Raw genomic sequence first — 25773 nt, 5'->3', positions numbered from 1 at the left:
TTTGATAACCTAATTCCTCAGACGAATAAAACACTGTGTTGGTACCGACCAGTAATCAAGACAAGTCAGTATGTGATTGCATGTTATGTTATGCATGTGTGTGACTGCATCACATAACATCACTGTTACTTTATCCACAAGAACACTTGAACTTGCATTGTCTTGTTAGACCTCTAATTACAGCAATACACTGTTTTAATGACTGTTCAGAGAGATTCTTTAGATGAAAAAAATTTAAATTTTGCCTCAGCGACTTGAAGCTGTACTTCATAATGTTCGTTATAAGCAATATCTTACAGACGAGAATGGGGGCACAATTTAGGACATACTCTCTACACGTCAGTTCAGAAAGTCTATAGAAGCAAAGCAAGGCACGGCCATACTTTTAATGCTGTATGCTGTAAAGTGTGCTTCGATTTCCGACCAATCTTGTTTACGCCGGCCGCTCTGACCGAGTGATTCTAGGCGCTTCAGTCCGGAACCCCGCGGCCGCTACAGTCGCAGGTTCAAATCCGGTCTAGGGCATGGATGTGTGTGTTTTCCTTAGCTTAGTGAGGTTTAAGTAGTTCTAAGTCTAGGGGACTGATGGCCTCAGATATGAAGTCCCATAGTGCTCAGAGCCATTTGAACCATTTGTCTTGTTTACTGTTACAGTGGCGAAACTTGGCAGCAGCAATAGGTTGTGGAGATGCTTGCTGCGACAGTAAGGTTATCATCTGTTGTACAATGAGCAGCAGGCCTTCAACCTGTTGGATCAGAAACTGAGCAACTTCGTTTAGAGACGTTTATTTTGGGGCCTCCGAGATAGTTCAACATTTTGCAGGATGCACAAAATTATAGTAACATTATATTGGCAATTGTGACTATAGGAGGGCTGAAAATAGCCACAAAGTAGACCAGGGTAGAAGTCAATGCGCGGGAATAAACGGGCGCACTTTGTCGTCGCCATTGTGAAGTAAATGGTGGGCGGGACAACGTACTGGAGTACACCAGTACCATCCTTGTCATAACTGTAGTGCTGGATTTACAAAACTCTTGAGATATTCGTGTCAGTACTGTAGTGAGTGTGTGTGTGTGTGTGTGTGTGTGTGTTGGGGCTTATGGGCGCTCAACATCGAGGTCATCAGCGCCCTCAGTACTGTAGTGTGTCCTAGCAAGGCTAGATTTAATTCCAGAGGCGAGTAGATAATAGAAAAATTAGAAAATACGAAGTGCGTTTAATAAGTAATGCAAGACTTTTTCTTCTCGGCCAATTTCTGTTGAAAAAATTTTGTGGGACATCATGGAATATTCCTGCTTTAGGTCTTTAGTTTCATGAAGTTCCGATACGCGGCAGTACTATACGTAGCCTTCAAAATGGCGTCTGTAACGAAGGTGCATTCCAAGCACAGAGCTGCCATTGAGTTTCTTTTGGCGACAAACAAGAGCATCGCAGATACTCATAGACGTTTGCATAATATCTATGGAGACCTGGCGGCGAACAAAAGCACGGCGAGTCGTTGGGCGAGGCGTCTGTGGTCATCGCAACAAGATCGCGCAAACCTGCCCGTTTTCATACGTACCGGCCGGCTGCAAACACCATCAGGAAATTGAAGAAACGATCTCAGCGTGTTCGTCGCCATGAAAATGTCAACGAACTTCTTCTTCTCCAAGACAACAGGCCGCGCTGGATTAGCCGAGCGGTCTGAGGCGCTGCAGTCCTGGGCTGTGCAGCTGGTCCTGCGGAGGTTCGAATCCTCCCTCGGGCATGGGTGTGTGTGTGTTTGTACTTAGGATAATTTAGGTTAAGAAGTGTGTAAGCTTAGGTACTGATGACCTTAGCAATTAAGTCCCATAAGATTTCACACACATTTGAACATTTTTGAACAAGACAACGGAAGAGCACAGACAAATCTTCTCACCCGAGGGGAGCTCACAAAACAACCACAAAGTAGACGAGGCTGGAATTCAATGCGCTTGGATTGTTCTCCCTCATCCACCCTACAGTCCGAATCTCGCACGTTTCAACTTCCATTTGTTTGGCTCAATGAAAGATGCACTCTGCAGGAAGCAGTACGTGGGTAATGGGGAGGTTCCTGATGTAGCAAGACATTGGCTCCAAAGCCGACCGGTATAGTGGTACCATGAGGTATAAAGGCCGTCACATTAAGGTAGAGTAAGACCTTCACATTGAACGGAGATTGGAACCCTGAGTAAAAGCATTCTGCTTCCTGAAAAAGATGTGTTTCATTATTTATTGAAAGCCGCTCATATTAGATCACTTTAATGAAATTTGAGCGCTCTGAAATCTTTCACTTGGAAACTGTCCACGTCCACAGAAATGGCACTAATGTATTTGTAACTGTCGCTGAACACTAAAATATCACCTGTTACATACAGAATGATAGTCTCGTGTCAGTGTGCAGTTGACTATATACCTCGGGGTACAGTTCTGGCTTCTAGTAAAACTCGCTCTGCTGGATCTGAAATGAAACGATATTGTCGTCACAGGCCACGACTAGAGAGTGTGGCGAGCGGCGCTGTGCTGTGACGTAAGTAATCTTCCGCTGCGGCGGCGTATGGACCTCCTTGAAGGCGTCTCTACGCCGACACTCTCATTAGTTGCTGCGTGTGGCAGCGACTGACCTTAGTTGTGGTTCTGTCGTGAGGTACCAACGTTGACATGGGACGTCGTTCTTCGGACGATACCGCCACTTACTTTTCCATTACTTCGCTATACAGTCTGTATGTATATACATGGATGTAAATATCATCTGCACTGCCAAGCTAACGAGAAACGAACATTTGTCCTCAGATCACTTGCAGGACACAACAAAAGCAGCTACACGGTCCCGCTTCGCATGTCTGATCGCATTACCTGCGTGCCGCGTGAAGGAGCAGCTACGTCTCCTGCGATCACGCGAGTAGCCTTAATTACGGCTCCACGTGTTTCTATTCTTTCGCAATCCCGCCTCGACCGCTAACCGTGGAGACGGCCGTGCGACAGCCCTATTTAAAAATAAAACCCTACTTCCAACGAAGTTATCGATAACAAGCTCTGTCTGCCAGCCCTTGGTCCCACTTTCCAACGATAAACTTGAGTGAACGCCGCCGAAAGAAGGTGGCCAAACGCCCGGCGTATCCTAATCCTCTCGAACAGTCGCCACCATAAACAAGCATCAGCCGCGTCGTCGCCACTTAATTAAGACGCGAGCTCGTTTAAACGCTAAATGAGGCGTGCAGTTGTAAGTAGACAGTTGTTAGCTACGGGAAGCGTGCAAAACACATTTCGTCATTCACTAAGAAGATACTGCGTTTCCCAACAGGAAATACATGACTTAAGACATTCTTCCTTCTTTTTCTTGCTATAATACTACCAGCTCTGCTTTGTTAATAATAATGTCCAGACATGAGCGGATTTACCATTAAATAATTAATGCAATCCGAACATAGTTCGCTCTGTCCACTGTTCATTGAAGAACGCGCTGCAAAGCAAAGGTTGCTGCAAACTTTGTTAAGTGTGGATGAAACAACTGCACAACATATACACAAATAGCGAAACTTCCACCGCGTCTCAGCAAAACACAAGTACGTATCCTGTAATTTTGCTAATGGCGAGACTAATAATTTTAACAAGCCAGAACGAAATTGATACGTTTTACAAACCGGACACAATAGGAAGGACCAGGCCCCCCCTGCTTTTTTCTTTTATCACTCGTTTATTACATCACAGAAATACACATTTTGAGACAAAGTTTAACTACATGAAATGTTGCTCCCAGTAAAGGTTAACATAAGCACTGACAAAACTTAGTTCTCTTAAGGGTTTCTGCTGGCAACAAATTTTAAGCAGGCAATGTAGGGTTTATATCAATTTAGCTCAAACACGTAGCTAGTGATTGAATCGCGACACACACTTTAAGACTTTCGGCAAGAAATAAATAGTGTGAATTTGTACTCACAGTAACCAACTAATCAACAGCCTTGCCACTGAATAAGTAGTAGGCCATTTGGAACGAATTAGAAACACCCAGCAACTAGGAGAGTTAATACCAACAGTCTTTAAATGTCTTGCTCCCTATTAAATAAACAAACTTCCTGTAATTAAATGAATAACAAATCAAATACACTACGCTCCACTCAAACTCTTCAGTGGAAGCCAAGCCAAAATGAGGAGTCCATTAACTGAGTAGCACTCAAGTCACACTAAAGCTCGTCTCTGTGTTCCCAGACACACATGGGGTAAACTTGTATAAGACAAGATTTTGAAGGGAGCAAATCGGTAAAACCGGTAGTGGAGCTAACTCGTGCCACTGAAAATTAAGGTACTAGACCGGGGCACAAGGTGGTATACAATGAGGTTGCCTTAGTGCTATACTGCGCTCCAGAATCTTAATTCAAATGGTCAATTCAAAATTAAGTACACATAAACCAGCATTAATTAACGAGGAGTGACACCAGGTCGCTCGAAGGGATGACAGCACTTAATTGAAAAGACGAAAGCCGGAGGCGGCAGTAACATGAAACATCTTCGCCGAGTTTTAACCAAGAGTCACTTCCCGCTATACAAGTAAACATTTAACCAAGCACAATGAAGGAACCCCAAAGAGAAAATTCAAATAAAAGCCCTCAAAAGATTATAAAGGTCAGGGAACCCCAACTATTAAAATTTAAAAGATTTAGCTCTCCCCAGAGGCAGTGTAAACACTAAGGCCACACTTAAGAGGCCCCCAAAATTGGTTACCAAAAGTCTTATACATTTACTCCTTTTCTTTAAGAGAAACACAAGGCTGCTTAACTTCTGCTGGACGTCCAGTATGGCTCGTGTAGGATACACCAGGCAGCAACCCAAGCTAGGCGGTCGCAAGGCATGGCGAACAAAATCAGGAGAGCAGACAAGCAAGCAGCCAACACATATCCTCCATCCTGAACCGGCCGAGCGCGTATAACCAACTCCACATATACGTGATTGCTACCCACGTCGTACCTCGCGGCGTCTTCGCAGGTAGCCCCGAGCAAACGTCAACTGCCACTTGCCCCGCGAATGCGGAAAACAACAAGGCAGGCAAAGATAAGAGACATCGAAGGATCGGTAATGGACATCCAAGAGACTGGGGCGCCAGTAACGAGCGCCACGGCTCAGAAATAATTTCGAAACCTCCTGACAAATTAAAACTGTCGTTACTGCCGCGAAATAAAGACTGAATTTGGCGGTTACAGTTTGACAGTTCACCTGCGTTCATTGCAAGCGGATATCTACAGGCCAAGGATCCCTTATCAAAAGTTCTAAAGTCACTAACATTCTTTCTTCTGAAGATTCACACAGTAGGTGTTGTCATAATTTCCTTATAACTCACTTTTGATGCAACAGGATTGCTAAGCAAATGTAAGAATTGGCTTAATGTCAGTTGAGGTTCAAAAATGGTTCAAATGGCTCTGAGCACTATGGGACTTAACAGCTAATGTCATCAGTCCCCTAGAACTTAGAACTACTTAAACCTAACTAACCTAAGGGCATCACACACATCCATGCCCGAGGCAGAATTCGAATCTGCGACCTTAGCGGTCGCACGGGCCAATTGAGGGATGAGCTCGAACGAACGACTTCGGAAGCTTACTTCAGCATTTTATTATACGGTAATGGCCTTCCTCAAATCAAAGATAGATAAAATCTTCGAAAGTAGTTACAGAAAGGTGATAAGTTTCTTCATGCAATAATAATAATAACCATTCAAAAGGATTATCGCTTCGCCGCCAATAATACCGTTTCTACAAATACACTCCGCAAACCATTATACAGTGCATCGCAATTTAACTTCTTACAAATATCATTTTGCGTGCTTGTGAACTTCCAGCTTGCTGGAATTGCTGTGAGTAAGCAACTTTTGTTAATCAGTAAAACGAAAAACCAGTCCGAAGTTGCGAATTTTACTTTTTTTTTTATTCACTCGATCACTAGGTTCGGACGGAGACCGGTTTTCAAATCGTTGTAACATAGTTAAAAATGTTATTTCCGAAGATGTGAAAACCATGTCAAAAATGTGATGAACAAATTTTCTGTTCGTTGGACATTTTTGACTGTGTTACAATGATCTGAAATTGAGTTCCGGCTCGATACTAGCCGCCGAGTGAATAAAAAAAGTAAAATTTCCAACTTTGGACTGGTTTTTCGTTGTATTGGTTTTATGTGCTATTCCGTTATAAAACGCCCCTACTGATATAGACGAATGCTTTGCACTAATACAGAGACTACATGACTGGGTTTCTAAAGCTATGACTTTTCATAGAATTATGAAAAGCGACTCGCCAACCACAAGGGCATTTTGACAGACCACAGGTGCTAATTCTTTACCTTTACGTCTGCTTTATCTCGTACAAAAACAAGCTGCCCTCACAATCATGCGAAGTGCCATCGTGTACAAATGATTTGCCTTCACATAGGCCCTTGTCTTTATCAGTCTCTTCTCACACACTACAAATTCACAAAGATGAAGAGAAATTACAGGTGTATGGGATCCAAGCGTGGAGATAGTTTCCGTTGCTTCAGAAGATATGAGAAAGAAATGGAACGCCGGCGTCACGACCTCGATATCAGAAAGGCTCCACGACCTGACCGGCTGTTCAAGCAACGTTGCAACCTTGTGTTAGCAGTGGAATCCTTACAGTCTTCTAATTCCTACAATCATCAAGTTGCAGGAGAAGTGAGCATCTTGAACTGGTACTACGAGGTGTGTCGTCTTCAAGATACTGGATATCACCGTTCTGGCACTGCAGCACGGCTGTTGCACGACGGGGAAATTGCTTGACAGGTAGTGTGCTAGTAGCAATACACGTTTCTCTACTCCCTGCATAAGGTGGGCTGGCCGCCGTGCCCGAGAGGTTCTAGGCGCTTCAGTCCGGAAGCGCGCTGCTGCTACGGTCGCAGGTTCGAATCCTGCCTCGGGCATGGCTGTGTGCGATGTCCTTAGGTTAGTTAAGTTTAAGTAGTTCTAAGTCTAGGGGACCGATGACCTCAGACGTTAAGTCCCATAGTGCTTAGAGCCATTTGAACCTTCTTTTTTTGCGTTAGGTGGATACATCAGTCCGCTGTATTTCGCCAAACTTCAGCGACGTGGACCGGGGATATCGAAGCAGCACTTACTACAGGTATGGTAAAATGTGGGATTTTAGCAGTGGTTATAAATGCGCGAGGCGACCAACAACGCTCCTTACCAACGTGACGCAAAAGTAGCCCGCAGCTCTGCTCTATGGCACGGTGATTCTTTGGCTGTAGGATATCGAGTTTGAGGGTTCGAGATCGATCGTAGTAAGCAGATAAATGAAAGCCATTTTGATAGTCGCAGATATTTACCTGCGTCTGGTATGACCACTATGTCAACATGCACTCCATTCCTTTGATTAATCGACAGCGAGAGGATATCACTGAAGATGGCGGCAAGGTTGGAACGTTGTTTGATTAGCTGGTCAGGTCGTGGAGCCTATCTGATATCGAGGCCGTGACGCCGACTTTCACTAGTTTCTCATATCGAGGCGGCGAGGCTGGCGTTCCACATCTTCTGAAGCAACGGAGACTATCACCACATTTGAATCCTATACAGCTGCAATTTCTCTTCACCCTTGAGAATTTGTAGTGTGTGAGAAGACATTGATAAAGACAAGGGCCTGTGTGAAAGCAAATCAATTTGTACACGCGTGCACTTCGCATGATTGTGAGGGTAGATTGTTTTTGTACGAGATAAAGCAGACGTAAAGGTAAAGAATTAGCACCTGTGGTCAGTCAAAATGTCCTTGTCGTTGGCGAATCGCTTTTCATGTTGTTGTTGTCGTGGTCTTCAGTCCTGAGACTGGTTTGATGCAGCTCTCGATGCTACTCTATCCTGTACAAGCCTCTCCATCTCCCAGTACCCACTGCAACCTACATCCTTCTGAATCTGTTTAGTGTATTCATCTCTTGGTCTCCCTCTACGATTTTTACCCTCCACGCTGCCCTCCAGTACTAAATTGGTGATCCCTCGATGTCTCAGAACATGTCCTACCAACCAATCCCTTCTTCTAGTCAAGTTGTGCCACAACCTCCTCTTCTCCCCAATTCTACTCAATACCTTCTCTTCATAATTATATGAAAGATCATAGCTTTAGAAACCCAATCATGTAGTCTCTGTGTTAGTGCAAGGGATTCGTCTGTATCAATAGGGGCGTTTTATAACCTACTCACAAATCACTAAGTAAGATGAGCATTAAAAACGTATTGGATCTTCAGAATGAATAAACAAGCGTGATAGAGATTATTATGAAAGAAATTAATTTGTAAAGGAGATTGGAATGAATTTAGTAAAAAAATGTCTTTTGAAAGTTTACATGTGACCGTATGCGCAAATGGTAAAATGACGAGCTAAGAAACAGTTGTTCCGATTCAAAGTAACCTGTTAAAATTATCCTAGATTTTAAGAGAACTCCGGGGCAAGTAAGGCTAGCAACCTGCTTCCGTGGTAGTTTAAATATGATGATGGCAATAATCAGAGCAAAATACCTCGGACCTTTGGTGGTGACGGAGTCCCACCTCTAACTGACAAACCAGGGACTCCTAAGATACGACTTGGCAAACAAATGGTAATGATATGGGGAGCTATTAATATCAATGGGGGCTACTCTGGGAAGAAGGTAGAGCTGGCAGAGGCTGCAAGTAAGATGGGGCTGGAAGTTTTAGCTGTTAGTGAAATTCGTGTAAGAGGTGAGAAAGAAGAAGGAGTGGGAGAATACGAGGTCTACCTGTCAGGAGTCAAAGCAGGAATACCACAATGGGGTGTAGGGCTTTACATCAGGAAAGAAATGGAACCCAGCGTGGTTGCAATAAAGTATGTAAACGAACGACTGATGTGGGTAGATTTGACAGTGTCTAGCAAGAAAATTAGGATTGTGTCAGTATATTCGCATTGCGAAGGGACAGATCAAGATAAGATGGATAGTTTTTATGATGCACTCAGTGATGTAGTTGTGAGAGTAAAGGACAAGGACAGTGTTCTGCTCATGGGTGATCTTAATGCCAGTATTGGAAATCTAACAGAAGGGTATGATAAGGTTATGGGTAAATCTGGAGTGGATATGGAGGCCAACAGGAACGGGAAACAACTCTTGGATTTCTGTGCCAGTGTGGGCTTAGTAATCACAAACTCCTTTTTTAAACATAAGAACATTCACCAGTATACTTGGGAAGGCAGGGGAACCAGATCTGTCATTGACTATATAATAACAGATCAGGAACTCAGGAAGGCTGTGAGGGACACACGTGTATTCAGGGGATTCTTTGTTGACACTGATCATTATTTAATCTGCAGTGAAATTGGGATTGTGAGGCCGAAAGTGCAGGAGGTCAGGTCATAGGAGGATAAGAGTGGAGAAACTTCAGGATAAGGAAATCAGGCACAAGTACATAACAGTTATCTCAGAAAGGTACCAGTTAGTTGAATGTAGTCAATTATAATCATTGGAAAAGGAATGGACAAGGTATAGGGACACAGTACTAGAAGTGGCTAAAGAATGTCTTGGAACAGTATTGTGTAAAGGTAGGATGAAGCAAACAGCTTGGTGGAATGACACAGTCAAGGCAGCCATTAAAAGGAAAAAAAAGGCGTATCAAAAATGGCTACATACTAGAACTCAGGTAGACAGAGAAAGTTATGTTGAAGAAAGAAACAAAGCCAAACAGGTAATTGCAGCATCCAAGAAGAAATCTTGGGAAGACTTTGGAAACAGGTTGGAGACTTTGGGTTAAGCTGCTGGAAAACCATTCTGGAGTGTAATTAGCGGTCGTCGAAACGGAGGTAAGAAGGAAATGACAAGTATTTTGGACAGGTCAGGAAACGTGCTGGTGAATCCTGTGGATTCCTTGGGCAGATGGAGGGAATATTTTGAAGAGTTGCTCAATGTAGGTGAAATTACGATCAGTAATGTTTCAGATTTCGGTGTACAATGGGACAGGAATGATGATGGAAATTGTATCACATTTGAGGAAGTGGAGAAAATGGTCAATAGACTGCAATGCAATAAAGCAGCTGGGGTGGATGAAATTAAGTCGGAACTCATCAAATACAGTGGAATGTCAGGTCTTAAATGGCTACACAGGATAATTGAAATAGCCTGGGAGTCGGGACAGGTTCCATCAGACTGGGCAAAAGCAGTAATCACACCAATCTTTAAACATGGAAACAGAAAAGATTGTAACAACTACAGAGGTATCTCTTTAATCAGCGTTGTGGGTAAAATCTTCTGAGGTATTGTTTAAACGAAAGTGCGAGTATTAGTTGAGGACCGGACCAATTGGATGAAAATCAGTGTGGGTTTAGGCCTCTTAGAGGTTGTCAGGACCAGATCTTTAGCTTACAGCAAATAATGGAGAAGTGTTATGAGTGGAACAGGGAATTGTATCTACGCTTTATAGATCTAGAAAAGGCATATGACAGGGTTCCTAGAAGGAAGTTATTGTCTGTTCTAAGAGATTATGGAATAGGAGGCAAACTTTTGCAAGCAATTAAAGGTCTTTACATGGATAGTCAGGCAGCAGTTAGAGTTGACGGTAAATTGAGTTCATGGTTCAGAGTAGTTTCAGGGGTAAGACAAGGCTCAACCTGTCTCCACTGTTGTTCATATTATTTATGGATCATATGTTGAAAACAATAGACTGGCTGTGTGAGATCAAGATATGTGAACACAAAATAAGCATTCTTGCATATGCGGATGACTTAGTTGTGATGGCAGATTCGACTGAAAGTTTGCAAAGTAATATTTCAGAGCTAGATCAGAAATGTAAGGACTATGGTATGAAGATTAGCATCTCCAAAACGAAAGTAATGTCAGTGGGAAAGAAATATAAACGGATTGAGTGCCAAATAGGAGGAACAAAGTTAGAACAGGTGGACAGTTTCAAGTACTTAGGATGCATATTCTCACAGGATGGCAACATAGTGAAAGAACTGGAAGCGAGGTGTAGTAAAGCTAATGCAGTGAGCGCTCAGCTCCGATCTACTCTCTTCTGCAAGAAGGAAGTCAGTACCAAGACTAAGTTATCTGTGCACCGTTCAATCTTTCGACCAACTTCGTTGTATGGGAGCGAAAGCTGGGTGGATTCAGGTTACCTTATCAACAAGGTTGAGGTTACGGATATGAAAGTAGCTAGGATGATTGCAGGTACTAGTAGATGGGAACAATGGCAGGAGGGTGTCCACAATGAGGAAATCAAAGAAAAACTGGGAATGAACTCTATAGATGTAGCAGTCAGGGCGAACGGGCTTAGATGGTGGGGTCATGTGACACGCATTAGAGAAGCAAGGTTACCCAAGAGACTCATGGGTTCAGCAGTAGAGGGTAGGAGGAGTCGGGGCAGACCAAGGGGAAGGTACCTGGATTCGGTTAAGAATAATTTTGAAGTAATAGGCTTAACATCAGAAGAGGCACCAATGTTAGCACTGAATAGGGGAATTTTATAAGGGGGACTATGCTTCAGACTGAATGCTGAAAGGCATAATCAGTCTTAAATGATTATTATTATTGTTATTATTATTATTATTATTAAGAGAACTCTTGTAAATGTTAATACGTAAGTCAACTTGTAACCACGTTCATGCAGACGGTCACCACAGTGCAAGTGAAATTGTAAAGTTCGACGATTTTCAGTGGCAGTATTCTACTGGACAATACGTGTGAAAAAGTTCATCGATGTGTTCAACGAGTCATAATCCGTGTCGTTCCACACATGCAGTTGCAGCGGTAGCTATCACTTACCTGTGAATCCGTAACTGGGTAGTGGACAGGAAGTGATGTGAGGCACCTTCAGTGGAAGGAACTCCCTTCAGCAATTTAAAAAGCACAAAGCCACGATACGATGAACAAAAATGACGCACGGCACATCAAACGCGATATCAGCGCACCGCAAATAAGCTCCGGTAATGTGCGCGCGCAAACTGAATTATAAGACCGTTTGCAACACTGGAGGCTAAAAGCCACCAGGTGACCAAATAATGCAAGCGTTCAACCACCAACAGCCGTTGCTGTGCGCTACACCCTGTAGCAAATACATTGCCACCCAGTACTGAAAAAATTTTTTTGTATATACCATGAACATTCTGAGAGACTCTAAGATAGATAAATTAGCGTAATTAGTCCAATGACTGATCTGTTGTGGTTGGCAGGAGTGCCAATACCGTGTTACTAGAGGAGGCCGAAAGGCACGCATTTTAACTCACGCAGGCTGGCGTGAGGTCTGGAACAGGACAAGGAAATTAGATTTTAGAGAAACGGACGTAGCTGCTGGAATACTTAACTTTATTCCATTAATGATGAACGTCGCTCTTGACGGTACATGATTCACAATATTAATAGTAACTGAATATGGTGCCTTGCTAGGTCGTAGCAAATGACGTAGCTGAAGGCAATGCTAAACTATCGTCTCAGCAAATGAGAGCGTATTTTGTCAGTGAACCATCGCTAGCAAAGTCGGCTGTACAGCTGGAGCGAGTGCTAGGAAGTCTCTCTAGACCTGCCGTGTGGCGGCGCTCGGTCTGCAATCACTGATAGTGGCGACACGCGGGTCCGGCGTATACTAACGGACCGCGGCCGATTTAAAGGCTACCACCTAGCAAGTATGGTGTCTGGCGGTGACACCAAATGATCATTCACAGAAATGGGTTACAAGGTCACCACAGAACACTGTTGAAATGCAAACTTTAACGAAAGGTCACGTTCAAGTGAAAATAAGCACACGATAAAACGTCAAAGGATCCAATCCTTTTTTATATTCCATCGCACATGTGTATAAAATTGGTTTTGTAAGCTATTCTAGTATAAGATATTTACCTGGTTCATATGTGAAATAACTCGGAGAGCCACTCTCAAGCCCTGAAAGTGAAAGATGCGGACTTCCTTGTCGAAGCCATCAGCAGTGGTCGCTCTACAACCCAAGTCTATGATAAATAGTGTATGTGCGATTGAAATAAATCCATGAATAAATGCGACCGAGCTAATGAAGCTTAGCAAAACGACAAAGAAACGAACTGATAAGAGAACGAAAATATAATGAATATCATTAAAAAAGTTATGTACCATTTGTGATTGTTAAATTACTTTTGCAGTTACAAAAGATAAAGTGTGATATTTTTTTCTTGTAACATTTATAAATATGTATACCTATAGCTTTAAGAATCATCAAGAAAGACTGAAACCATACAAAGACTGAAAGAAACACGCAACAAATTCACACTCATCAACGGTCAGTAATTGCATATTGTTGCATCAATTCTTTTATTATAGAATGAATATGAAATGAAAACTCTTTTTAATAACCTGTATGTCACAGCCAAAAATTACAAATATTCCAATGGGCATGAGGATGAAGGTAATACCTTCGGTATTCCTTCCCTCCTCATGGGAGGCAGTATAATAATGGTAATTTTCGCCTCACAAACGTTAGTATACGCTCAATAGTAAACGCCTGATGGTCTGAAGTTATCTAACTATTGTAATGTAAAAAAAAAAATGAACTATCGCATAGCAGCGACAGAATCTAGTATTCTTTATCTTTGCCGCTCCTGCACGGCGGCTGTGTATCTCTATGTACACGTACCGATTAATGATGTAAAAATAGTTCTATTGTTTCAAGACAAATGAGACCTTGAGCGCTTCAGCTTTTACTGTTTCTATTCCTAGAAAGGCGGACACGGACTTTCTGCGTTCCGCAATCTGTGTTTTATAATTTGTGGAAAATATTCTGTAAAAGTGCTAATTGTCTTCTCAATCAGAAAACATGTATGTTTATGTAATTAATTACGAGCAGGCACTATCAATAGGACATTAATCTCAAATATTGCCTGTTACGTGCAAAGTTTTTGTTAATATGCACCAGCTATTGTAACTGTAATATAAAATGGTACGTAGCATTAAAAACGTGTTATATATGAAGTGTGCTTATTTAGACAAATTAACCTTACGTATCTCCATCTCCGCATTACTAGAATGTTAATTTCTAGAACTTAATATCACGCTGATGGACCGAACGCAGCATTGAGGCAGGAGGAACACGATCGTTTTCCTATTTCTGAATCTCGTTATCCTATCATTTCTGAATCAATCAGTCCTGTCCTTTTTAATTGTGTAGTGTTGTTTTTCTTTTAGTCAGTAAATCTTTTGCTCCCTTAGTGTCGATCCGGGTATGACTGCATTGCAGTCATGAAAACGCACGGAAATGATAATGTTGCTTCCTACCAATCTGAAATAAATTAATCTGCTGCTCTATGTCCAAAGAATGTCAGGTATTTAAAAATATTTACCAGGTGAAATAATCATTACAGTGACTTGTTACAATAAGACAATACAATTAATCTCTTATTCTGTTGCCAAGTTACACACAAAATTTCATCTTCAACACTACACTAAAGCAGACTTGCAATACAATTAAAGTCATTACGAACAGCTTCAAGTTATTTTAAAGGACAACTTCGAAATAAAACAGATTTCAGATTTAAGGTTTATTCTGCAAGTCTTCATATACACGGACGGAGATACAGTTTATGTGATAGCGCATTTGCCTCTTGAAGTCGGCACGCAGCGGTGACGTCATGTCCTGTCTCGCGTCAGCTTCGGTTACCGACGGCTTTTACACATCAGCTTTTGCTCCACTGGCGACTTATACCCGGCGGCGACGTCGTAGGAATCTCAAAGTCAGACTCACGTTCCTCTCCCAGCTGCGTTCCTTCCAGACTATTGCCTGAACTCTCCTAGCGCCTATTCTTTTATAGACTTTCGACAATGCGAACGATAGTTTCCGTGGAAATGTGTCCTGACGTCAGTGCTTCTCCCATTGTCTACAACAATTTCCTCTTTAACCCGGCGGTGCACGCACCTCCAAACACGACGGCAATACACGCAGCTGGTCTCACAGACCCTTGCAGTTTCTATCTTTCTGAATTTGCATTTATATGTATATTATGGAGGGAATCGTTAGTAAATGAAGTAATATCATTAAAAATCTGTTTAGTAAATATATTTAAGGGATAAATTTAATATTTTGGTCAAAAATATTTATACAAATAGAGATACATAAAATTTAGTTGTTACGAAAATAATGCATGTAGTCAATCAGTCTTGGCATACAGTAACAGAATATTCAAGGCAAATGTATTTCTTGCAGTTCTTACAAATATATCTTGTTTTTCTGTTTTTGCTTCTGCAGTCCACACGCCGTCCTCGTGAAGCCGCAGTTGATTCCACTTCAGAAATTTTCACACTGCAAAGCTCTCAAATTCTCTCAGTTATCTTCCTTGGCAATATTTTTGACATTACTCTTTGCTGAAGATGATCGTGCAAAAGCGCAAAAGAAAGCTGCCTCAAAAACTCTCTTCTTCTCAGTTGTTCTTTCTGATTTGAGTTGAAAATAACAGCAGCGTTTATCGCACCTGTGTTCATGATGCTATAAAAAACAACCATTGGCCATCTTCTTGTGTTTCTAGCTACATTATATGTTGCACTCATTCCGTCTACACCGTCAACTCCACCCTTAGTAAGCTTATAGAAAGTGATAATTCCTGATTTTTTACCATTCCCTGTATTTTCGTCAATATTTTCATTGTGGTGCATCGTTGACAGTAGTAATACCACTCTATTTCGTTTCGGAACATAAGAGACTACGGTGCAATCTTTCTGAAACCCAAACATACATGACTTTTCTTGTCGATTTTTAGTGTTAATAAATCCGCTTGGGACTTGTCTCTAGTTCTTCCTGAGAGTACCAACGTTGGTCGTCTTCTTCGAAATCAATGTGTTTGCAAGCTCGTAACTTGTAAAATAATTGTCGCAAGTTATGATGGACTATATTCAGGATAGGTTGGCAAAGTCTCTGAACAAGTTCAACTGGTCTGTTGTCCTGTCCGCAAGGGCTTTCAGGCTGTTGCCCAACATACACCTCCATGTTGAATGTGTAAAAAATTCTGGGCATCCACTACTGCAAAAACATACTTGTTTGCCTTATTTGGCATGTACTGTTGGAATCTGCATCTTCCACGGAATGCTTCTAGTTTATCATCAAGCTGTCGCATATTCAGAAACTGTATAAGCCTTCTGAAAGTTTTCAACAATTAGACTGAACACCTGTCTTATCACCGCCATTTGATGTTTCCTCCCTTTCCATTCTCGTTCGTTTATCGTCGAAACTGAGGCAGAAAACGAAATCTGTTTATGCCCATTGTGAGATGAAATATTTCAACTCCTGTGCCATCTGTTCGCCACAAATCTTGTAGACTTAGTCGATGGGCACGCATTACACCAGCGTAGTACAATAATCCCAATAAGGCCTTTATTTTAGCTTTATTAGTTTGTTGTGCATCTCTTGCCCTTGAAAAGTTTCTCTGAATACTTTGAATGTACCTATTAGTGCAGTCAATGAGTATGTGTATAACGTTTTCATCAAAAAACATTTTCCAGCAATGTAGAGGATTTGTAGCACGTCTCGTAGTACCTTTCACACCTGGTAAATGAGTTATGACAACGTGTGCGGGAGTTCTTTGGCGAAGCACGTGAGTCCCATACTGTTCCGTCTTTACCGACAAACGCATCACTGTCAGCACCGCAATCACTGTCTTCTGATTCATCACTCGACGTCTTTTGTTCAGTGTCGGAATCACTTTTCCACTCTGGGTCCTGGATTTCTTCAAAGTCGATTCCTCCATCTTCAGAATCACCATCGTCACTTTCAACCATCACTTCTTCAATCAAGTTCCTAATTCTCTCCTCCTGTGCCTCGTAAGAATAAGCCATGATGCAGTTACAACACGAACAACACACTAAAATAAGGTACAGAGCACGAAAAAATTGTTCTACCACTAAACTAAGCAGGTACCGAAACTATGCGCGAGCGTGGATAACCTTGGCGGAGCTAACAATAAACTGACACCAGTGCACGCAGCTGGCCTGTGAGACCCTAGACCTCTTTTTTGTGAGCTAACCGGAAGTGCTATTGCTGAAATACCAGATATACCATACCAAACGACTCCTATTACACTCACTTAAAGATACTGAGAAGATAGCTTCTTGGAAACAACTTTCAGACATTGCATTAATGTGGAAATATTCTCCTTGATCTGACATACCACCTGCGTGTACTGACGGGTTAAACAATGGCATTATCCACCAACTGCCACGCAAAGAAAGATTTATAAATTATTTTTCAGAAAGTTTGAGATTCAGCCCACCACACGTTTCTTACGCTAGTTGCACTCGTTTCTCCAGTACGACTTTCGACTGCTTCGTGATCATAGGTGCGTCCAATACTACTGCCTTTGACTTCTTGGGGAAACATGAAGTGGCAATCGATTAATAAGTCATTGTACTACCGGAGGATATTAGTAAGGAATTTCGTTTTATGACTGTAAATTCTTGCTTTTGTGTAACGTCTTTCCGCAGTCGAGAGAGAGGTGTCAGCTACATAGTACTCAACACGACGCTATATGAAATTTATGCTCCTTATTTGCTTGAATGATTAGTACTTGATAATTTCTTTGTCACATAACAGCACCACCTGTCTACAAGAAAGTTATCGCAAGTGATCCGCAAAATCATCGTCCAGCATCTACGACCACCATTTGTCGTAGAATTTTAGAACGTATTCTGGCCTGAAATGTTATGAGGTATGTCAACAGAATGACCTTTTAGAACCCAACCAGCATAAATTCCGAAAACATCGACCATGTATAACTCAACTTGTGCTTTGCTCCCATGAAATCCTGAAATCCTTGGATCAAGGCATTTAGAGTAGATGCAACATTCTTTACTCTCGATGATCATTTGACTCTGTAACACATGAAAGTTTATTAATGAATGTTCGATCATAGGAATATTAAATAAATTTGTCACTATAGTGAGAACAGGCGATCTACGGATCGGAGCGTGGAACGTCAGATCCCTTAATCGGGCAGGTAGGTTAGAAAATTTAAAAAGCGAAATGGATAGGTTAAAGTTAGATATAGTGGGAATTAGTGAAGTTCTGTGGCAGGAGGAACAAAACTCCTGGTCAGGTGACTACAGGTTTATAAACACAAAATCAAATTGGGGTAATAGGGAAAATAGGAATGCGGGTAAGTTACTACAATCAGCATAGTGAACGCATTATTGTGGCCAAGATAGATACGAAACCCACACCTACTACAGTAGTACAAGTTTATATGCCAACTAGCTTTGCAGATGGCGAAGAAATTGAAGAAATGTATGACCAAATAAAAGAAATTATTCAGATAGAGAAGGGAGATGAAATTTTAATAGTCATGGGTGACTGGAATTCGGCAATAGGAAAAGGGAGAGAAGGAAACGTAGTAGGTGGATATGGATTGGGGCTAAGAAAAGAAAGAGGAAGCCGCCTGGTAGAATTTTTCACAGAGCACAACTTAATCATAGCTAACACTTGGTTCAAGAATCACAAAAGAAGGTTGTATACATGGAAGAACCCTGGAGATACTAAAAGGTATCAGATAGATTATATAATGGTAAGGCAGAGATTTAGGAACCAGGTTTTAAATTGTAAGACATTTCCAGGGGCAGATGTGGACTCTGACCACAATCTATTGGTTATGACCTGTAGACTAAAACTGAAGAAACTGCAAAAAGATGGGGAATTTAAGGAGATTGGACCTGGATAAACTGAAAGAACCAGAGGTTGTACAGAGTTTCAGGGAGAGCATAAGGGAACAATTGTTAGGAATGGGGGAAATAAATACAGTAGAAGAAGAATGGGTAGCTTTGAGGGATGAGGTAGTGAAGACAGCAGAGGATCAAGTAGGTAAAAAGACGAGGGCTAGTAGAAATCCTTGGGTAACAGAAGAAGTACTGAATTTAATTGATGAAAGGAGAAAATATAAAAATGCAGTAATTGAAGGAGGCAAAAAGGAATACAGACGTCTCAAAAATGAGATCGACAGGAAGTGCAAAATGGCTATGCAGGGATGGCTAGAGGACAAATGTAAGGATGTAGAGGCTTATCTCACTAGGGGTAAAATAGATACTGCCTACAGGAAAATTAAAGAGACCTTTGGAGATAAGAGAACCACTTGTATGAACATCAAGAGCTCAGATGGAAACCCAGTTCTAAGCAAAGAAGGGAAAGCAGAAAGGTGGAAGGAGTGTATAGAGGGTCTATACAAGGGCGATGTACTTGAGGACAATATTATAGAAATGGAAGAGCATGTAGATGAAGATGAAATGAGAGATACGATTCTGCGTGAAGAGTTTGACAGGGCAGTGAAAGACCTGAGTCGAAACAAGGCCCCCGGAATAGACATCATTCCATTGGAACTACTTACGGCCTTGGGAGAGCCAGTCATGACAAAACTCTACCATCTGGTGAGCAAGATGTATGAGACAGGCGAAATACCCTCATACTTCAATAAGAATATAATAATTCCAATCCCAAAGAAAGCAGGTGTTGACAGATATGAAAATTACCGAACTATCAGTTTAATAAGTCACAGCTGCAAAATACTAACACGAATTCTTTGCAGACGAATGGACACACTGGTAGAAGCCGACGTAGGGGAAGATCAGTTTGGATTCCGTAGAAATGTCGGAACACGTGAGGCAATACTGACCCTACGACTTATCTTAGAAGCGAGATTAAGGAAGGGCAAACCTACGTTTCTAGCATTTGTAGACTTAGAGAAAGCTTTTGACAATGTTGACTGGAATGCTCTCTTTCCAGTTCTGAAGGTGGCAGGGGTAAAATACAGGGAGCGAAAGGCTATTTACAAAATGTTTCCGAAACCAGATGGCAGTTATAAGAGTCGAGGGACACGAAAGAGAAGCAGTGGTTGGGAAGGGAGTGAGACAGGGCTGTAATCTCTCCCCGATGTTATTAAATCTGTATATTGAGCAAGCAGTAAATGAAACAAAAGAAAAATTCGCAGTAGATATTAAAATCTATGGAGAAGAAATATAAACTTTGAGGTTCGCCGATGACATCGTAATTCTGCCAGAGACAGCAAAGGACTTGGAAGAGCAGTTGAACAGAATGGATAGTGTCTTGAAAGGAGGATATAAGACGAACACCAACAAAAGCAAAACGAGGATAATGGAATGTAGTCGAATTAAGTCGGGTGTTGCTGAGGGAATTAGATTAGGAAATGAGCCACTTAAAGTGATAAAGGAGTTTTGCTATTTGGGGAGCAAAATAACTGATGATGGTCAAAGTAAAGAGGATATAAAATGTAGACTGGCAATGGCAAGGAAAGCGTTTCTGAAGAAGCGAAATTTGTTAACGTCGAGTATACATTTAAGTGTCAGGAAGACATTTCTGAAAGTATTTGTATGGAGTGTAGCCATGTATGGAAGTGAAACATGGACGATAAATAGTTTGCACAAGAAGAGAATAAAAGCTTTCGAAATGTGGTGCTACAGAAGAATGCTGAAGATTAGATGGGTAGATCACATAACTAATGAGGAAGTATTGAATAGGATTGGGGAGAAGAGAAGTTTGTGGCACAACTTGACCAGAAGAAGGGATCGGTTGGTAGGACATGTTCTGAGGCATGAAGGGATCACCAATTTAGTATTGGAGGGCAGCGTGGAGGGTAAAAATCGTAGAGGGAGACCAAGAGATGACTACACAAAGCAGATTCAGAAGGATGTAGGTTGCAGTAGGTACTGGGAGATGAAGAAGCTTGCACAGGATAGAGTAGCATGGAGAGCTGCATCAAACCAGTCTCAGGACTGAAGACCACAACAACAACAGTGAGAATTTATTGATAGGGGGGACGCAGTATATTTTCTTCAACAGAGAGTCATCGACAAGCGTTAATGGGTTTACAGGAATATCCCAGATGTTGAGGCCCCTGCTATTCATTATTATATTAATGACGTTGCAGACAATCGTAATAGTAGCTTCAGATTTTTCGCAATTGATGTGGTTATTTATAAAGAATAAAAATTATGAAGATAAGATTTAACGGAGGTCCAAGGATTGTAGAATCACTTTAAATGTTCAGAAATAAAAATTGTGTACCCCAGAAAATAAACTACAAATGCTCAATCAGAGAATACCATCCATACGAGTTATAGGCCAGAAGAGGTTATGTCAAGACTATCTGGTGTACAGTAACTCTATTAAATTGAGCTATTAGGATCTTATTTACAATTACCACTAGACGAGCAGTCTCACCAATTCAGGGATTGCACATATACTAAAGGTTGCCTTTCGGAATCGCTAGTGTACCTCTTTCTAAGAAATTTAATGTAGTTAAATTTTTCACTGGGATATGTTTTTGCTAGAGGACGTAATTTTCGAATTATTCGATGAAAACGTACACATGTGATCTTCAAACGCGTTTTTCTCGAATAACACTAAAAACGTGGCCTCCAGCGGAAATGGATCCAAGTACAAAATTTAACTATATAAAATTTCGTACAAAGAAGTCCTGTATGTTTTTTCTGTAAGACTAATAGTTTTCATTAACGAGTGAAAGAAAATGAAATTCTCTTGCGCAGTTTTTAAGGGCATGGTATGTCTATGAAATCCAGCAATGGGGACACCTGAATCATCTTGCATCGAATCGTAAATGACATTAAATGACACAGCAATATGTGGAAGCTATAAAGACAATCTATTTGCCTATGAACCTAAGGAGCCTTCAGCAATTTCTCGACTAAATATAATAATTTATGCCAAATCCAGCCCAGATAGCCAGACCCTTTAACAATCAACGCAAGTAAGATGCAAAATATTGTCACAGGAGTGGCAGGAGGCTTTTTACAAGTTAAAATATTATCTACAATCAGCTCGTTTCCGGAATCTTATGACCCGTCAAAATGCCTCATACTGGCCGCCAACGTGTCTGAACATGGCATCAGGGCAGCTCTTTCTCACATACGCTATGCTGGGTATGAACAAGTCATCACATACGCAGCTAAAATGCTCAATTTAGAGCAGACTCCAGGAGGAATCCAATGCTGTGATACGTATTACGTAAACTGAAGCTACATCGGGCTACATCAGGACTTTGTGCGGAATCAGTGGCGACGAGTGAAAACTGTGTGTCAGACCAGGACTGTATCCGGGATCTCCTATTTACTAGCAGCTGTGTTAACCATTGTCACCCACACAGTATTCATCGAAAATTCCCGGACTAACTCGACATGCTCGCTGGTCGACTCACATTTCCACCTTGTAACACCTGTCTGCAGTCCCCATCCACGCCTTCCATGCATTTCGGACATATCCAAAAGGACAGTGACCACACGGGGTCGGACATACCCGAAAGAACAGGTGACATATATTCATATACTTGATTCGCCTCGAAATGAAATTACAACCTACAGTGAGAATGCACATTTACGTTCGACCTCTAGCAGGAATCTAAAATTAGTGAACATTGGGGACATGGACAAGGACTGTGGATAGGTGGCGCTGGATGGGAGTGTGAGTCGGCCAGCGACCATATCGAGATATTCCACGCAAAAGTGATAAATTCCTGGTCCAGGTGGCGCAGTGGTTAAAGTAACTGCCTAATAAGCAGGAGATCCTGAGTTCGTGTCCCAGACCGGCACACATTTTCACTCACCGCTGCTGATTCCGCACAAAGTCCCGATACAGATGGTATCCTTTCTTCTCTCCTCTTTCCTCCTTCAGTTTACGTAACCATTAATTTCCTTGTTCGGTCATAAAAATCGCCTTCCAGGAAAAACAGCACAACGTCTACAATGGTGAGCCCTCTTCTTCAACTATTATAATTATTCGATTTAATGCATATGTCTATAAGCCTTTTTCTAGTTTTTATCAGTAATATCCCCTGTGAAAATAAAGCACAGTTTTTCTCAAAGGTCTGACTTTTTAACACATTACATTGCGTTATCGGATCCCACTTTCACTTGTGCATTTAAGCAAAACATATTTGTGCTTGACAAGTGGATGTTCAAATTCCATAGGAGCATCACTTTCAGTAACGTACTTATCCGTTTCTCCCATAAAATCTGGAATTGAAACAAAGAGATGGTGTAGGCATATATTACGACCGCCGGCCGTTGTGGCCGAGCGGTTCTAGGCTCTTCAGTCCGGAACTGCGCTGCTGCTACGGTCGCAGGTTCGAATCCTGCCCCGGGCACGGATGTGTGTGATGTCCTTAGGTTAGTTAGGTTTACGTAGTTCTAAGTGTAGGGGACTGATGACCTCAGATGTTGAGTCCCATAGTGCTCAGAGCCATTTGAACCATTTTTTTTTAATTACGACTTTGAAACGTCCCCTTTGAAAAATTTATACAAGACTGTGCTTAAACTGACACACAATAGTCTTTAGCGCAACGCAATCTGACTTTCAATAATCCCTACAAGAGAATGGCCCTGACTAACATTAACCTATATGTTTCACAAATCACTTACCTCACAAAAATCTTCGTTACTCGAACTACTGCAATGCAGCGAGCGCCACTACTGCCAGCTAACTAAAAGATTCAAACTACGGAAGTCACTAACTACTGATAGGCACAGTTAGCAAATGAAAGATTTTAATAGAGAACAAACAATGTATTCACCTTTATAGTCATAATATATATATATATATATATATATATATATATATATATATATATATATATATATATATATATCAGTTCATGAGACCAGTTCTTACAAATTTCAAAACTCCGCCATCTCTCTCCCCACGTCCACCACTGCTGGCGGCTCCTCCAACTGCGCAACGCTACGCGCTGTTAGCATCCAGCTGCCGCTGCCCAACACTACAATGACAGACAACAATGCAAACCAGCCACAGACTGCACACGGCACAGCCAGTGATTTTTATACAGAGCGCTACGTGGCGGCGGCGTTACCAATAAAAAAAACCTAAACAGCCTTCTTACAACTTTCATAAGAGGTGCTGTTGACTTGTATTTAAGTCAGTGAAATTTGCAGTAGATGTCTGTCCCCCAACTAGCTTGTTTTGAAGTAAAGCGCCAGAAAATATTTCCTTCTTCTCTTAAATTGTGTCTCAATAAGACGCACTGTAGATCACATCCAATACAAAAAACAACCGATTTGCTCCATTTGCCGAAGCTGGAGGAAGTAGACAATATTCAAAAACTCACCCTCTACGTTAGGATAGTTACAGTAAGACTGTCCTTCTGTTGGGTATACAAATGGTCACTAGCCCAAGGGCTATACAAAAACTTGATCCTACCTTTCTATCACCAACAGAACCCGAGGTATGAGCCCCGGAAAATGTCTATTTTTATGCTCGGCGTTTTGGAACATATTGGTAGAGCATACTATCGCGTGTGTAGCAATTTAAACAGAGTTATTTTGATATTTCTCATTTTATAAATCACTATTAAAAGCTATCATATCATCAGTGATTCATAGTAAAAGACACAAGATTTCGCGGTTTAATACTAATATCAGGTTGTATATCAGTCAGGCAGGCGACAGTACATTCGCGCCTATTATGTGAATTTAAGAATTGCTTTGTGAAGTATAGTTCGGAACTTAAACTTCATCGTGTTTGGAAGCATGTATTAGGAACTCTGAATAGGTGTAATAATTTTGCAGAATAATGAGTAAAATGTGACCGTGGAGTGCTGCAGAGTAAACGCGGACGAGTGAGAAAAAAGAATGCGTTAAATTCCTGTTTTTCTACGTATACTCTGACTTCTGAATTAATAAAGCCCACGTGGCGATTTATGCAAGTAGGGATCGAGCACTAAAGGTCCGAAGGGATCGAGCTGTGGAATATTTGAGCGAGCATTCTGTCACAGATAATCAGTTTCATAATCTTTCCGGGAACAGGTTCGGTTGGATACCATAAGCTGGCTAGCTGGCTGGCTGTGACTGTGACGGCGTGTGACTGTCGAAACTGCAAATTAAGATTAGAACGGGCTTGGCGGTGTTTTTCTATCAGACAAGTGACAATATATTGATGTTTTCGCTCAGAAACTATCTACCGTTTAAGAGCATAATTAACCGAAGATTAGAAAAGCAGTAGATACCCCTTTTAGATCAATGTAGTGTTACTGGTTCTACTGTAGCTTATCCACTAAAGAAACATTATTCGTTTCCTAAAAGGACACACCGAAGAAGGTTGCGCAGTGGTTAGCACACTGGACTCGCACCCGGGTGGACGACGATTCGAACCCGCATCCAGACATCCTGAGTTAGGTTTTCCGCGATTTCTCTTACTTGCTTCAAGCAAATGCCGGGATGGTTCCTTTAGAAGGGCACGGCCGATTTCCTTCCCCATCCTTCCCTAATCTGATGGCAACGATGACCTCTCTGTTTGGCCCCTTCCCCCAAATCAACCAACTTAAAAGGACAGGCGTATGGACAGGGCTGTAGTGCAGAAGAAGAAATCACCGATAGGTGAGTGGACGTTTTATGCAGGAAGAACTTTTAACGGCTCCGTCGCAAACGGATTACTCTGTGCTGGGTTGAGATCTCGATTTGTTATGTGTCACCACACCATAGACAACAGAGACTTGCGTGCTGTGGAGCCACAGTTAACTGGGACACTGAATGGGATTTTGTGATATCCAGCGAGGAGTATCGCTTATAAAGTGGTCAAAATATATGTTGCGTACTGTAGAAACTTTAATATTGAACTTTGTGATCGAGAAATACTCTGGCTTATGAATACATTGGACTGTCTGTAACGTAATTCTAATGGAAACAGTCCATGCTGTGGGGGAGCAGTGTGTGCAGCTTATAGAGACAGTGTCATCTGTGAACATTGTGTTACGTGCGCTGTGTGTCATTGCGAGAGTTATGTTGCTTCAGGGCGGTTCGGAC

Source organism: Schistocerca gregaria, chromosome 4 (assembly GCF_023897955.1).
Source record: "Schistocerca gregaria isolate iqSchGreg1 chromosome 4, iqSchGreg1.2, whole genome shotgun sequence".
NCBI classification, from domain to species: domain Eukaryota; kingdom Metazoa; phylum Arthropoda; class Insecta; order Orthoptera; family Acrididae; genus Schistocerca; species Schistocerca gregaria.
Note: the sequence above shows the minus strand (reverse complement) of the source record.